Consider the following 17231-nt stretch of genomic DNA (forward strand, 5'->3'; position numbering starts at 1 on the left):
CCATGAACAACTACTAGCAATTGTAACACATGATGAATACTCTTAATCTGACAACAAGTGGACAACCATAGCTTCACTTGGGAAATTGCAAGCATCCAAAATCAAGATGAATAAAAAAATGCTAGGGATTTCTGGAGGCTTAGCACTCAGACAAATCAGCCATCCATGGACACATAGAGACAAATCATGTTTGCACATACTTTTAAAGACACAATAAAAAGTTAAAAAAGAAATAAACAAAGAAAAAAGACCAAAACACACCTTCTCCAGCAACCATCTCAGCCCAGCTCCAAAGGTTGCTCTTGTGGGGCAAATGGGAAGAAATTGTGTTGGATATGTTCATCACCTTGAATTATTTGTAAAAATAACGGTGGTATATAAAATAAATAAAAATGAACACCCAGATAAGCAGGGATTAACAGTAGACAAATAATCAAGAAGAAAGGGTAACCTAAGCAAGGAACTACCAATGGGAAAACATATATTCATCAACACTGGCAAGGAAGTGATTGATATAAATAGGGAGAAAACTCCACACTCAATAGCACTGAAGATTATTAATTGGATAATGAAACATATGCAAGAAAACAACCACAAGAATTCCACAGGATAGTAAACTTTTATTTAAGGAAAGAACTGTGAGTTAATAAATATATCAGAGTAAATGTCAGGTGATTTTCATTATTGGAATATAGGAACTGAAGAATACATGGTATTTAAAAAAGGGAAATAAAAAAATAAAAGACAAGTTGAAGTGAAGTGTTTTCATTAAAAAATGAAGCTGTCAGTTATTCATCATTTTTATGGTTAAGAGATGCTGAGAATTTTTTTGGGGTAGTTCTGCCTTTATAGTTTTTCCAAAGAAATTAGACCTGCCACAGTCATAGCATTATTCTGAAAACTGACTAAATTATTCAGCAAAATATTTCATAGTTAATACATTTCTATCATCATTTATTTTTTATTTATAATTATTGATCCACCAATATTATATTGTCATTTTATTATATTAATTCTACATTGTTAATTTTAATTACTCTAAAGCAGAAGTGTCAAACCAAGGCCCATGGGCCTTATCTGGCCAGAGGTGTGCCTAGTTCTGGCCTGTGGGACTACCCTGGAAACAGCAAAGGACCGATCCGCAGTGCCTCTCCCAGTGAAAATGGAACTCAGGAGGGCCACGCGTGCCCCCCGGGCTCCATTTTCACTGGCAGAGGGCTAGCAAAACAAACTAAAAACCAAACAAAAGGAGAAATGTTTCCTCTTTTGCATTTGAGCATGCAAGAAGGAAAGGAAAGAAGAAAGGGAATGAGGAAAGACAAAGAAAAAGAAGGAAAGGTGGGAAGAGAGCAAGGAAGGAAAAATAAGGAAAGAGGGGATGGAAGAAGAAAGGAGAAGGAAGAGGGAGAGAAAAAGAAGGAAAGGAAGGAAGGAAAGAAGGAGGGAGGGCAGGCAGGCAGGCAGGCAGGGATTATAATGAGAGTGAGGGAGGTCCTGAGGGAAGTCCTGCCTTAGCACTTGGCCACCACAGATGCTCCTGATACAAGTGACGTCGAGCTGGCTATACCTACCCTGGCCACTGTCCCCTGCCCCCTGAGGTCAAACACAACCCTCATGCAGCCCTCAATGAAATCAAGTTTGACACCCCTGCTCTAGATCTTTTCATTGAATGATTCATTGCTGTAATCTGTTTTTAGCCCATAGCAAACATCCATAAATAAATAGAGCTATCCTGGACTTGTAGGGATAATAGCAGGAAAGCTAAACACACAATGAGTTGACTTTAGAAAAAAATGTTAAGAACAAGAGTATTTTTTTAAAATATGTTCCAAAAGGAAGTAAGAAAAAAATGCACTGTATCAACTAGTAAGGGCAAATAAATAACAAAAGGGTAAGAAGTAACAAAGGCAGTAAAGAAAGGCACAACTGCTGAAGTCCTTTTGGTTTACTCTATTTTAGTACAAAAGACAACTAAGTAAAGATATGCACCACTTCTGAAGAATCTGAAGGAGTTTCACAGAAAGAAATGTCAATACCTGTTGTATAACTCATAGAATATAGGACATAGAATAATATCGTTGAAAATTAAAAGAAGGCAGACATTAGGTGACAGATAAATTAAACTGTAACAGCAGTTCAACAGTAATAACCAATTATTGAGAAAGGTGGTAAGTTTTCCTTCACTTTGTGAATTGAAGAAAAGGCAGGGGAGGTATTTATAGGAGCACCTTTAATCTGCATTTCTGCACTTAGAATGAGGCTGAGTTTAGCAATATAAATAGCATCTTCCAACTCATTATTTCCCCTCCTCTAAACAGCATTATATTCAAATGTTTCATTTTATTTATTTGTAACGGTTCTATAGCTGCCCATCTTAAAACCCAACTATGGGTGGCTTACAACCCAACAACAAAAATACTCTGTAAAGCTAAAAGAGGCACTATTTAAATATTTGTGAGCCACCAGACTTAGAGTCTTCTTCCAAGGTGTGACTCTAAAACACAACTAATTCACTAAGCCACTCACACATTGTCAAATCAACATAATATAATACATGGACAATTTATTGTACCTGGGGTGAGCCAAGGTTGTTTTGATCTGAGAAAAGAACACATCCTTGGGGGGTGAAGGTGCCAATACTCATTATCATATTTTAGTTCTACACACCAATAAGTCTTCACATATATTTCCATGAATCTTCTGATAGTTTATTAACCTTTGCATCAGGACTGTACTAGCAGGGCTTCATGAAATCGCTAACTCCAAACCCAACTTTATTGGAAGACAGGAAGCAATAGGCACAGTGTGGTTATTGCAGCCAATACTTATAAGATAAATTGTGTACTCTCAGAAGTCAGCAAGTGGATTCTGCAAAAGCTTGTTTCCCCACCAAGACACTGTAAAGACACATTTATTTTATCTGTATAAAATTCTTTAAAAACTTTAATACTCTTGAACATGAACAGCTGACTGGTTAAATTAGGCCACACATATTGAATTAAGAAAGCTTTTTTATTTCTCTTTGATTATCAAAAAACCTTTAATTTGGAGTATTGACTAGTCCAGGGTGCTATCATAAATAATAATGATTACATTCATAATAAATAATTTTTACAACATGTTCCTATCTATATCATTCAGAAGTAAGTTTGGTTGAATTTAAAGGGTCTTTTTATGAAGCAAATATAAGACCTTGTCAGTCAAGGAATGTTGGCTCATGAGGTCCAGAAGAAGAGTTTTTTCTGCCATGGCTTTAGACTATGTTGTTTCCCAGGTAAGATCTGCATCCGGATCTTTTGGCCTTCTGAAAAAGCCAAAGAAGACCTGGTTCTGTCAACTTGCTTGGGGCCCCAATGGGGGTGCAATATTCTGGAGGTGACTCCATGCTCCTTGCTTCCTTCCTTCCCATCTTGTTAATTTTAAACTATTTGAAAGTTATTAATTATTGTTTTAAAGTTTTTAATTGGTTTTTAATTATGGTAAGCCACCTAGAGCCTCCTCCAGATGAGATGGGTGGCATATAAATTAAATAAATGTGCCATCTCCATTAACTTCACTAGTTTTCCAAATGCTTCCTGAAATATGTAACAAGAACTTTTGTTTTTGTAAAAAAAACACTTGATTGAGAGGATATAACAAGAGACTTCTACAATTGTGATTCAAGGTCAGCTGCTACTGGACCTGTTATCATGACATTACATATCCTTGAACTTTACATTTCTTATTATGGCCTTTGACCAGCATTAGTCATAAGAAAAAGAAAACAGATTGCTATAGCAAAATTATTACCAAGAAATTATTAACAAAACAATAGAACAATATTGTATAGCTTGAGAACATGACAGTAACGTTTATCTATGTGACTTTTAAATTTTAAAATAATAGGGGAAAGGAAAATGCAGAGCTTCTATCAAAAAGTTGTGATGCTGCTTTTCTTATTTTGAGGAAAGCATTGGATCCTGCCAATGTCTTTTTCCATAAGCTAATATAGTAATCAGGAGAAAGAACAGCTCAGGTTGAAAATAAACTAGAAGATAAAAATTAAATAACTATTATTTTGAAATATCCTACAAACACAGAAAAGAAAGTCAACTTGGAAACTGTCCAAAGTTTCATATAAAATGGGCAGCTATAGAAATGTTTTAAATAATGAAATAAACTCTCTAAAGAATCACAAAAGTTGATAGATGAAACAATTATGAATATATAGATCTGACTGGGTTTTCTAAGCAGGGTCTTATTTTAATCCTTTTTTATGTGATGTTGAGATTATGTTGGATATAATATGCATCTAACAATTACTTTTGAACATCTGGCTGAAGAAAGAAAAACATTTCATAACTATAGTTTGTTGCATGAGTATCTTTTATTCTAATTTATGTAAAATAGAAATGCAAAGTTTTTGGTCAATAAATCACTAAGTACATTTTCTGAAGCAGAATATCACATTTAGCATTTATATTGTTCCAATATGTTTTTTATCCTGCTAACACCGTCAAATATTATAATCAATTTCTGAACATTCTTAGAGTTGGCAGTCATTTTTCTAAGCTCAGTATTCCAGCAATGATATTCCTATATCTGCTCCTTTTTACTTGGCTTTTCCCCCTGAAATAAACTTCCTTCAAATTTGAGCAACATGGCAACTAGGGCCATGTTCCATTCTTTCAATATGCACATTAGAGGATAGCAATATCAAGTTATATTGTAACACCGGATTTGTTCATTGTATAAAATAAAATAGTATAGGGCTCAGTGGTGGCTCAGTGGCTAAGATGCTGAGCTTGTGGATCAGAAAGGTTGGCAGTTTGGGGGTTCGAATACTAGTGCCGCGTAATGGAGTGAGCTCCCATTACTTGTCCCAGCTTCTGCCAACCTAGCAGTTCGAAAGTATGTAAAAATGCAAGTAGAAAAATAGGAGCCAACTTTGATGGGAAGGTAACAGTGTTCCATGCACCTTCGGAATTTAGTCATGCCGGCCACATGACCACTGAAACATCTTCAGACAGCACTGGCTCTTCGACTTTGAAATGGAGATGAGCACCTTCCTTTAGAGTCAGAAAAGACTAGCACGTATGTGCAAGGGGAATCTTTACCTTTACCTATAAGGAGTGATGGGTTGCAGGCGATATGCCCTGGTACAGGTGTACCGGAGACAGCCAGGAGCACTGGATACTGTTCCGATACGGTGCTCCGGGGGGCCCACCCGCCTGCCCGTGCTCCTTACCTTGTTTTAAAGCTGTCGGTGCTTCTGCACATGCGCATGGTGAATACAGCATCTATGCGACACTCTGCTGAGCAGCTGGAGCATCACGGAGGCTTGCGGAAGCATTCTTTCCAGCTACAATGCATGCGCACATGCCGTGCAAGTAAATGTGGGTAACATCGGGGCCATTCCAACCATACTGGTTGGAACAGAATCCGGAACTCACCACTGCCTTTAAGTTAGCATTTTGCCCAGGAGTCAGAGGTATTACTTCAGACTAATCATAATTCAAAAGTACATTTTTTGACTAAAGTTTAGACAGATTGGATATAAACTCAATTTCCAGTGGACACTTCAGAACACTTTCATACTTGTTTTCCCATGATCTATCTTAGAAGTTTTCTTCCTATTGTATGAATTGGCCGGATGATACATTTTTTTCCAGAATGATTTTTCAGGAAATTTTGGATATACTGTTTCATGTTATGTATTGTCTTTGAATACTATATACATTGAATCTGGATCTGATTATTCTTGAGGAACACCATTCAGAATAATCTTTAGTCCAATTCCTTAGTGAATGATAGCATCAAACATGCAAACTTCAATTTTATCTAATTTTTATAGAAGTGCATATTAGAACATTTATTTTTTTTAAAGCAAATCACTATTTTACAGGGCTACACCATTGGTCAACATAATTAAAATAAATCAAACATTAAGCTCAGAAATTTTTTCATAATCAGAACTACCAGTTCTTTGTTGTCCTATATTTGCTTTTGACTGCCTAGTCCCCAACTGAGTGCAGGCTATGCACTATTTAGAATACAAAGCACACAACCTTAAAATAATAATGTCACTGTCTGTTGTATTTCCCTAGTAGTCCCACAAGACATATTTTTCCTTCTGTCAATTGCACAGCAAGAAGACAAGGTATTATTTACCTAGCAGTAAATACTTCCATGCAGAGCAATTCAGACTGCCTGCCAAAAAAACTGCAAGTCCATGCCAAAGCAACTAAAGCTCTATGCCGAAAACAAAACAAAAACAAAAAATAAAATATCCATACCAAATATGTGCTCTCTGTGTGTGTATGTGTTTGTGTGAGAGATAATGCAATCCTAGTGGACAATGTTATTTTGAATTGAATGGTTTTTAATAATATTGCACTAAAGTGCTGCATGTAAAAACAGTTCTAGCCACATTAAATGCGAGCCATTATCGGCTTTACATACTAAAGACAGAAGCCATTCAGACAGTGGTGGGATTCAATTTTTTTACTACTGTGGGTTCTGTGGGCATGGCATGGCTTGGTGGGTGTGGCTTGGTGGGTATGGCTTGATTAACATGGCTCTGTGGATGTGGCAGGCGAAGGATACTGCAAAATCCCCATTTCCACCCCACTCCATGGCAAGGATACTGCAAAATCTCCATTTCCACCCCACTCCAGGGCAAGGATACTATAAAATCTCCATTTCCACCCCACCGCTTTCCTGTTCTGTTCTCCTGCGCAGGGCAACAGAAGAAGAAACAGCTAATCAGCTGGGACTCGGGAGGCAGCGAATAGATGGGGGCGGAGCCAGCCAGATGTGGCATTTGCTGGTTCTCTGAACTACTCAAAATTAACGCTACTGGTTCACCAGAATTGGTCAGAATTCGCTGAATACCACCTCTGCATTCAGAGTGTAGAATTTATATATCCCAACTAGTGGAGGCCTTTGTATAATCTTTCCACAGATTTCCAAAAAGATGAATGATGTAATTGACAGCTTAGTCTTCCCAGGATTTCAAGGTAGGGAACCTTCTTTCAACTTTTCCATCCAAAATGGAATATATTACATAGACAACACAGTATTAACAGTAGAGACCTTCTAATTTCTAGGTTCTATCATATCTCTAATTTCTAGGTTCTATCAGACCTAAAATGGATACCAAACATCAAAAACATCATCAAAAAAGCACAACAAAGAATATTATTTCTGTGCTAAATCAGAAAGCTCAAACTGCCCAAGGAACTGGTGATACAGTTCGGCAGAGGAATTATTGAGTCTGTCATATGCACCTCTATAACTGTCTGATTTGGTTCTGTAACCCAACAAGATAGACACAGACTTCAGAGGATAATTAGAACTGCAGCAAAAACAATTACTACCAGCCTGCCTTCCATTGAGGACCTGTATACTGCACGAGTCAAAAAGAGGGCTATGAAAATATTTACAGATCCCTCACATCTTGGACATAAATAGTTTCAACTCCTACTCTCAAAACAATGAGAACTGCAGATCAAAACAACTAGACACAAGAACAGCTTTTCTCCCAAACGCCATCACTCTGCTAAACAAATAATTCCCTCAACACTGTCAAACTATTTACTAAGTCTGCATTACTATTACTATTAATTTTCTCATTGTTCCTATCATCCATCTTCTCCCACTTATGACTATATGACTATAATTTTGTTGTTGTAGCCTTACAATTTATATTGAGTCTATCATAATCTAAGTTTCTTAGAACAGGAATTTCTTTTTATCAGCCTTCAGAAACCATAAACATGATTATTTTGGGCCTACCTCCCCGTCCTAGAATGACTGAGATAAATGGCCTGCCGTGGAGAGTGGAGGCTACGGGAGGGGAAATGGGGCCCGCGGGTACGGGAGTGGGCCGGAACATTACGGTCATAACGGGGACAGGCAGGTACGATGGGAACTTCAGGGCTAGCCATTACCGGGGAAGGAGGGTCCGCTACGTCACAGCGATCCCTCCTTCTGGCCCTGCTAGTTCCACTCCAGGGACAGATGGCGAAAGTGGTCAAGGCCCTGGTCTCAGGCTGTTGTTGCTAAATGCCAGTTCTGTGGTTCACAAGGCTCCCCTCATCCGGGACCTAATATTAGACGAGGGGGCTGACCTGGCATGTATTACTGAAACCTGGCTGGGCCTGGAGGGAGGAGTCCCCCTCACTGAAATGTGCCCAGAAGGATTTCAGGTGCTCCACCAGCCGCGACCCCGGAGAAGGGGTGGGGGAGTAGCTGTCATCATCCGAGGGTCATTAGTTCCTCGTAGGATCCCTGCTCCGGAGCTTGTTGGGTGTGAGTCCTTGTTGGTGAAGTTGGACCTTGCGGGTCAAGTGGGCTTGTTGTTAACGTACCTTCCTCCCAACAGCATTGCAACAGCCGTCCCCTTGCTCCTCGAGTCAGTAGCTGAGCTGGCGGTCGAGTTCCCCAGGCTTATGGGGGATTTCAACCTGCCTTCGCTCAGTGAACACTCTGACAGGGCGCAGGAGTTCATGGCTTCCATGACAGCCATGGACTTGACCCAAGTAATCTGGGGTTTGACTCACTCAGCAGGTCACACACTTGACCTCGTTTTCCTCTCGGAACAGTGGAGACGTGATCTAGATTTGAGGGGTATTAAGATCTTGCCCTTGTCATGGTCTGATCGCTTCCTACTGAGGCTTGACTTTTGGAAACCAATCCCCCACTGTAGGGAGGAGGAACCGATTAGGTGGTTCCGCCCCAGGCGCCTGATGGACCCTATGGGATTTCAGACGGCGCTTGGAGAAATACCTGACGCTCTCGTCCACAGTCCAGTGGAGTCCTTAGTCGCTGCTTGGAATACAGCGGCGGCAGGGGCTCTAAACCGGATTGCGCCTTTGCGGCCTCTCCGAGGTAGAGGATCCAGGAGGGCTCCTTGGTTCACCGAGGAACTCCGGGAGATGAAGCACCAAAAGAGACGCCTAGAGGGCTGCTGGAGGGCCAGTAACTCTGAGTCAGACCGAGCACTGATGAGAGCCTATATCAGAGCCTATCTTGTGGCAATACGGGCGGCAAAATGTGCCCATTTTGCCACTCTTATTGCATCCTCTGAATCGCGCCCAGCCGCCTTGTTTAGAATAACCCGCTCCCTCTTGAAAGAGAGGGACGCGGATGACCCTTTACAAGGTAGAGCTGAGGAATTTGTTCAGTTTCTAACGGATAAAGTCGCTCGGATTCGGACAGATCTGGACTCCAATTGCACGGTACCAGCCGAGGTACCGGGGGAAAGTCTTGAGTGGAGTTTATGGAGCGAGTTTCAACTTGTCGCTCCTGAGGAAGTGGACAAGGCCATGGGGGCGGTGAGTGCCTCCACCTGTATACTGGACCCGTGCCCCTCCTGGCTGGTCTCGACCAGCAGGGAGGTGACACGTGGCTGGATCCAGACGATAATTAACACCTCTCTCCAGGAGGGATCCTTTCTGCTCCTCCTAAAGGATGTAGTGGTGAGACCTCTCCTGAAGAAACCTTCTCTGGATCCAGCCATTTTGAGTAACTATCGTCCAGTCTCCAACTCCCCTTTGTAGGGAAGGTTGTTGAGAAAGTGGTGGCCTTTCAACTCCGGCGGTCCTTGGATGAAACTGATTATCTGGAGTCCTTTCAGTCTGGATTCAGGCCTGGTTACAGCACGGAAACTGCTTTGGTCGCGCTGATCGATAATCTCTGGCGAGTCAGGGATAGGGGTCACTCCTCTATCCTAGTGGTCCTTGACCTCTCAGCAGCCTTCGATACCATCGATCATGGTATCCTGCGACGGTTGCGGGAGGTGGGAGTGGGAGGCACCGTTCTTCGGTGGTTCTCCTCCTAACTCTCGGACAGGTCGCAGTCGGTGTTGGTCGGAGGGCAGAGGTCAACCCCTAGGCCCCTCACTTATGGGGTGCCACAGGGTTTGGTCCTGTCCCCCCTCCTATTTAACATCTACATGAAGCCACTGGGTGAGATCATACCGCGGCACGGGATTAAATACCATCAATATGCGGACGATACACAATTGTATGTGTCCGCCCCATGCCAACTCAGTGAAGCGGTAGAAGTGATGTGCCAGTGCCTGGAGGCTGTCAGGGTCTGGATGGGAACGAACAAGCTTGCACTCAATCCCGACAAGACTGAGTGGCTATTGATGCTCCCTCCCAAGGATGGTCCAGTTATTCCATCTCTCAGCCTGGGGGGTGAAATTATTCACCCCTCAGAGTGGGCCCGCAAATTGGGAGTCCTCCTGGATCCACAGCTGACCTTAGAACATCATTTGTCGGCTGTGACCAGGGGAGCTTTTGACCAATTTCGCCTGGCGCACCAATTGCGGCCCTATTTGGACCAGGAGGCCCTTTGGATAGTCACTCACACCCTCGTCATCTCAAGACTGGATTACTGTAACGCGCTCTACATGGGGCTGCACTTGAAGAGTGTTCGAAGACTTCAGTTAGTCCAGAATGCAGCCGCGCGAGTGATTGTGGGTGCACCTAGGTACACCCACGTTACACCTATCCTCCGCAAGCTGCACTGGCTTCCCATTGGCCTCCGAACACGCTTCAAAGTGCTAGTCGTTACTTTTAAAGCCCTACATGGCATCGGACCTGGTTACCTGAGAGACTGCCTCCTGCCAATTACCTCCCAAAGACCGATTAGATCGCACAGACTAGGCCTTCTACGGATTCCATCTGCCAGCCAATGTTGGCTGGTGACACCCCGGGGGAGGTCCTTCTCTGTTGCAGTTCGGCCCTCTGGAACGTGCTCCCCATTGAGATCTGGACCCTCACTACCCTTCCGGCCTTCTGCAAAGCGACTAAGACCTGGCTGTTCCGGCAGGACTGGGGCTGCTGAGTTGTCCAGCCCCACTTCAGGTTTGTGACTGTTGTGTAATTTTAAAGTGTTGTTTATTTTTTTTATATTCCCCCTCCCTTTTATTGTAAGCCGCCGTGAGTCTCTTCTGAGAGTGGGCGACATACAAAATTTAATAAATAAATAAATAAATAAATATTTTAAATAAAGCAGATATATGAGAAAATGTGATTTGGACCAGCAGTACCTTCCTAAATAACAAACATATTTTCCTTGATTCATACACATATACCCAGAAAATCATATGTTTTCTTTAAGGAGATCCTCTTTAAATTGGATTATTGGAAGAGTCTTATTATACATTAAAATTAAGATAAATAGGTTGATTTCAGAAACTCTGAACTTTGATCTACTTAAAAAATACAATTTCTGAATGTGTTTGGCAGTTAATTATAAATGTATGTAAGTCAAATGTAGCAATCTCCAGGGAAGGCTTCACATTTCATGTTAATGAAGCGGAATCCTCACTGAAGTTATGTTTTATTCACTGGGGTTTCTAGGTAGATATGAATGAAAAAATTCAGTAGATAATAGTTCTTAGATTTATCTTTTGCCCCATAGTGCTTTACAGCCCTCTCTAAGTGGTTTACAGAGTAGGCATATTGCCACTGACAATCGGGGTCCTCATTTTACTGACCTCGGAAGGATGGAAGGTTGAGTAATTTTAAGCCCCGACAGGCTCAATCTCTAGGTTGTGGGCAGGGTTTGCCTGCCATACCCCATTCTAATCACTGAGCCATCAGGGCTCAGCGTCCATAGAATCCAAGATTATTTGAAATGACAAGAAATATGAGTACACAAGTATTCTAAAATCAGCAAACCTTTGTGGTGAAGGTTATTGGAGTGCAAGCTCAATTCTAGAAGGAGGAACTTCTTTGGCAGCTCGTATTATTATCCCATTCAAATAGAAAAAATAGTTGTTTCAGTCATCCTAAAACGAATGTAAGAACAATCAGACCTATCATAAAGTAAAGGTAAAGCAAGGCAAAGTAAAGCTGCTTCAGACAAGAGTCTACAAAATAGTGATTCAGAAGAGAATGATGTGTATGTGCCGTCTTCTCTATATAGCCTGATTCAATCTACTGTACTCAAATATGATAAAGGACTTTGCTTCTTAGAAAGATTGGAACACCATCTTGCCTTTTCTCAGCAAACATAACAACACAACTTCTTTTTCTGAAACTGTGAAATTTTTGAATCATCAACCACTGAAATTAGTTTATTTCACTACAGTGAGACAATCCTACTTTGTGAGATTGACTGGTTTTCATAATTTGGTATACTAGGTTTGCAGGATTTTTTTGATCTAACCAAGGATGCTGATTAGACAGATTTAAATGTTCAAGAGCTTAAGATAAACTACATTCACAGATAAATGAGTAATGTTTAGATTTATGCCCTTTTAATGGTAAATGACTAATTTATATTCTAAGCTTGAAAACATTATTACTACAAATTTTGTTTTATTGCTAAAGAATGCAGTAAACAACCACTTGGCATTTTAAATGATACCACGCTTTGTTTCTTGAAATGAAATTTTATAACAGCTCATAGCTCATCTGTTACAATATACCATTCTCGTACCATACAGCATGCCATTTGTGTTTCTCCTCAGCCATATGTTTTCACTATACAAGTTGAAAAGTCATCTTGAAAATATGTACCCTGAATATGTCCATACACTCCCTGCATCTTTTTCTATGAAGGATATGGGTAACACAATGTTAACTTCCAAGATGGTGCGTTCATTAGACACCATTAGCTGGTCTAGAACATCAAGTAATATAAGCATACTTCAGTTAAAATGAAGGTTTGGTGGCCCTTCTGCCAAACAGATTACTGCTATCTTTATGGTTAACAAAAAATGCTGGATGTGGCATGGGTATGATTAGCCATGGGGGGAACCAAACCTATTCTTTGTTTATCTTACTAAAAAATTGTCGAGGTTCACCCAAGCATTACTTGAACTTGAAAGTTGACTGGCAGCGATTCTAGAAGATGACTCTTTCCAAAGCCAGAGTTAGTATAGTACAAAACTAGAAAAGCTGTAATGGCCATAAACATCCTCCCTCCAACTCAGGAAGTGCCAAATATATAGTATTACATATTATGAGATTCTTTTTTCATACCTGTGCACCTTGAAAATGGGCAATTTCTCAGTGACAGAGACATTGATGCATTATCTTGTAATGGACCTGCCTGTACTCAGGTAATTTACATTTGAACTTGATCCTTTAAGTCTATTTGAAAGTATTAGATGAAAACCTTGGAAAATAGAGGTCATTTTCATGGGTTCATATGTCATGATTATGGCATATGAAAAACTTCAAATGTAAGAGTTTATATTCTAGCATCATGAAACAAGTGATGTGTATGCATTTTATGTCTGAAAGTAAAAGAAAAAAAACAAGTAATGGAGATAAATGAATCAACCTAATCTTGTTAAGTAGAGCTAATAAATGTTGGTTTATTATGAACGAAAGGGCTAAATTATAAATCAGAAAATATGGATTGTTGCTATAGTTGATCCTATGGTTATATATACAATTAGGACTATATACATTGGTGATAGTTTTCATGCTATGCTCCAGTAGATTGTAATAAAGAAAGATCACAAGATCAATTTTCAGGAAAAAATATTCAACATTGTGAATGAATGCAAGACAGGGGAAAAAGTTATTCTATTATGTGACAGGAACAGATGGGTGGTGATGAGATCAGAAAATGCAGAACAAGTGATTGTCCTGTTTGAAGAATTATATTGATTAATGAATATCTGTTTATAGAAGTAGTCTGTTTTTTAATATCTGAAATAAGTACAAATCTATCTGAATAAATCACAAAGGAAAGAATACAAAAACATGATTTCTTGCAGAATTTATGATGAAAAATTGATTAATTGGTAATATCAAGACTGGATCCTGGGGAAAAATGGACATAGAAGAAAATGGAAAGAAACTGAAGTGAAAGTATATTATACAAAATTGTATGAAAGGATAGATTGTTTACTTCATATCAATGATTTTAAAGAAGCTGCATCATTAACACAGGTCCTAAAATTATTCTAGAAAACTGATCTATAAAAATATGTATTGTAACGTAGAAAATACCTTTTAAAATGCCTAATATTTACATCTGCTTATCATGGTTAATAGTCAAACTGCAGATTGCATTAATTTTTCTTGCATTGGATATGTAATTAATTTGTCTTTCATAAAGACAAAAATCACACTTATGTAGAAAATTAACTAATTCTGTTAATATATAAATGTTTATATTTGTTTAATTATTTTTTCTGTACATGAGCAATTAAGATCAAAATTTTTATTATGCTTTGATAAGGAAATCATTGTGGACTTGTTCATGAGTCTTACATATTCCATTCATAATTCTATTAAAAATTAGATGGAATTATGTAGATCCATGTGTTCTAGCACTTCCTCTGGATTATAATAGCTATTTTACTTCAATTTTTGCTATTATAAAACAGGCAGACAGAAACTTTATTGGTCACTGGCTAATAAAAAGTTGTTAAGTTTCTTAAGAGAGTTTTTATGTTCCTCTTGAATAGGGATGTCAAACTCAAAGCCTGCGGGACCAGCCCAGCCTGGAAAAATGGGTTCAGTGAGCCCCCCCCCCACATCTTGTTTTCACCCTCCATGACCTCCTGCAGTGATCTGCTGGCCAAAAATGCCCCCCAAATGGCTGTCAGAGTGCTGCAGGAGGCCATGGAGGGTGAAAATGAAGTGCAGGGGGGGCTGTGCACAGACCCTCCTGTGCCCCATTTTGACTGGCAGGGTGCTGCAGGAAGCATCTGTCCTTCCCCTGCTCCCTCTCCCCCCACTAGCCCGCAGAGGATAACTACAATGCTGATCCGGCCCTCGAAGAAATCCAATTTGACACCCCTGCTCTAGCAGCTTGTTTATATTCACTTTACCTAAACAGTTTTTAATTTTTTTTCTGATTACATTGTTTTGCTTTATAAACAATTTCATGACAAATTTTAAAAACTTCTCTCTTTTATTATTAAGCAAAAAGATGAATTTACAGCTTAGGACACTAATTTTCCAGGAGTTTTCTAATTGTAAATATCCCAATAACAATATAAAATATATTAAGTGAATCACAGGAAATGAAATCTGTAAACATACATATTTTCAGGTTCATTTTCCTAGAAATTTAGACTTATTTCAACTGTCTTTATTAATTACTCTGAGAATAGAAATTCTGTTGTCATAGTAATTCATAGTAATTCTGTGAATTAAAGTATCTTTACTTTGCCTACAATTCAGCCATAGTGTGGCCATGCTTCTTTGGCAAAAATTAGAACTAGAAACATGCAGAAAGGAATCAAGGATGCAAATTTTTGACAAGTATGTTATAAAAACCATTTCAGCTGCTACAAAAGAGTTACAATAATCATTATACACTACATACAAGCCCCATTTAATGCAAAGAAAATTCAGATTTTTGCATCTTTTTATGCTGTCTGCATGATACAATGACCTTGAGGTTTCTTTTTAGGGTATATCAATTCCTTGTTACAAAAGCAAACTACATTAATGTTACTATTGTATACTTTATTCATTAAACATGAAACTCAGCCAACTGAACATTCAAAAATGCATTACAAAAACCAGTGACTGTTGCTAATGGTTGATACGTTTTGCTGCAATTTGTTGATGTATCTTGTAAAATTCTTGGACATGGTGCCAAGTGCCCCGATGACAATGGGCATCACTGTTACATGCTTTATCCATAGCCGTTTAGTTTCGATGGCCAGGTTGCGATATTTCATTATTTTTTCTAGTTCTTTTTCTTCTACTCTGGCATCTCCAGGAACAGCGATATCAATAAACTGTACACTTCGGCCCTCTACAACCGTGATATCTGGAGTGTTGTGCTCCAAATGGTTATCTATTATTATACAATTGTATCACAGCGGCCAGTTGTTTCGCCGGATTTGGCATTGGTTACTAGTCGGGCCCCACCCAGGGGCCTAGGACGTCATAACGTATTTTTGTAATATGCGTGCAGATCCAAGCAGCGCGGCTTTTTGCATTTGACTGATGGTGATTTTGTCAATTTTTAACTGTTTTAAATGTAATTCCAGTGCTTTTGGAATAGCACCCAGTGTGCCAATTACCACTGGAATTACCACTGCTGGTTTATGCCATAGTCGTTGAATTTCGATTTTTAAGTCCTGGTATTTTGCAATTTTTTCATGTTCCTTCTCGGCGACCCTACTATCACCTGGTATTGCGATGTCTATGATTGTGACCTTATTTTTCTCAACCAGTGTGATGTCTGGTGTATTATGCGCCAGCATTTTGTCCGTTTGTATACGGAAATCCCACATCATCTTGACCATCTGATTTTCGGTGACTTTTTCAGGCTGATGTTCCCACCAGTTTGTTGCTGTTTTAATATTATAATTTTTGCAAAAATTCCAATGGATCATTTGTGCTACTGAATTGTGCCGCAATTTATAATCAGTCTGCACAATTTTTTTACAGCAGCTGAGTATGTGATCATCAGTTTCATCAGCTTCTTTGCAAAGTCTGAATTTGGCATCATCAGAGGATTTTTCGATTTTGGCCTTAATGGCATTTGTGCGGATAGCTTGTTCTTGCGCAGCCAGGATTAGTGACTCTGTTTCTTTCTTTAATGTACCTGTTGTTAACCATAACCAAGTTTGTTCACTGTCGACTTTATCTTTTATTTTTTCCAGAAATTGGCCATGCAGTGCTTTGTTCTGCCAACTCTCCATTCTTGATTTTATCACATCTTTTCTGTATTCTTGTTTCGTCTGTTGGGCCTTCAGTAGATTTTTGTTCTTTACTTGGATTAATAGATGTTCTTGACTTTCTTTTAAATAATCAGCCAATGCATGTTTTTCTTCTTCAACTGTTTGCTTCACTTGTAATAATCCTCTGCCACCTGATTTTCGGGGCAGGTACAGTCTATCAGTATCACCACGTGGATGTAAACTATAGTGCATTGTCATTAGTTTCCTGGTTTTTCGGTCCAAAATGTCCAAATCAGCTTGTGTCCAGTTAACTATACCAGCTGTGTATCTTATAACTGGTATTACCCAGGTATTTATGGCCTTGATTGTATCTCCACCATTCAATTTAGATTTCAAAATTTTCCGAACTCTGTTGGTGTACTCTCGCCTGACAATAGTTTTTACTTCTCCATGCTTGATATCCAACTGCAGAATGCCTAAGTATTTGTAGGCTTCATTTTCATTGCGTTTAATTAGTTGGCCATTGGGCATTTCAATTCCCTCACATGCAGTGATTTTGCCTCTTTTTATGGATACAGTGGCACATTTTTCCATGCCAAACTGCATTGAAATATCAGTGCTGAATACT

At 39.5% G+C, this 17231-nt stretch overlaps 1 protein-coding gene across 7 annotated transcripts in view; it reads right to left on the minus strand.

Annotated features, from left to right (window-relative positions):
* SYT1 (synaptotagmin 1) overlaps window positions 1-17231 on the minus strand; it is a 304769-nt gene that overhangs the window by 188082 nt on the left and 99456 nt on the right. For 2 of the 7 annotated variants that reach the window (XM_087723402.1, XM_087723404.1), the window contains exon 3: window positions 11676-11785. The exons of the other annotated variants lie outside the window; for them this stretch is intronic. The gene's annotated coding sequence lies outside the window, so the exon portion shown is untranslated. The remainder of the gene's footprint in view (window positions 1-11675; window positions 11786-17231) is intronic. 7 annotated transcript variants of the gene reach the window in all.

This window comes from Thamnophis sirtalis, unplaced genomic scaffold (genome assembly GCF_051295495.1).
Source record: "Thamnophis sirtalis isolate CommonGarterSnake01/CBP01778 unplaced genomic scaffold, rThaSir2_p1.2 scaffold_9, whole genome shotgun sequence".
Taxonomy (NCBI): Eukaryota; Metazoa; Chordata; class Lepidosauria; order Squamata; family Natricidae; genus Thamnophis; species Thamnophis sirtalis.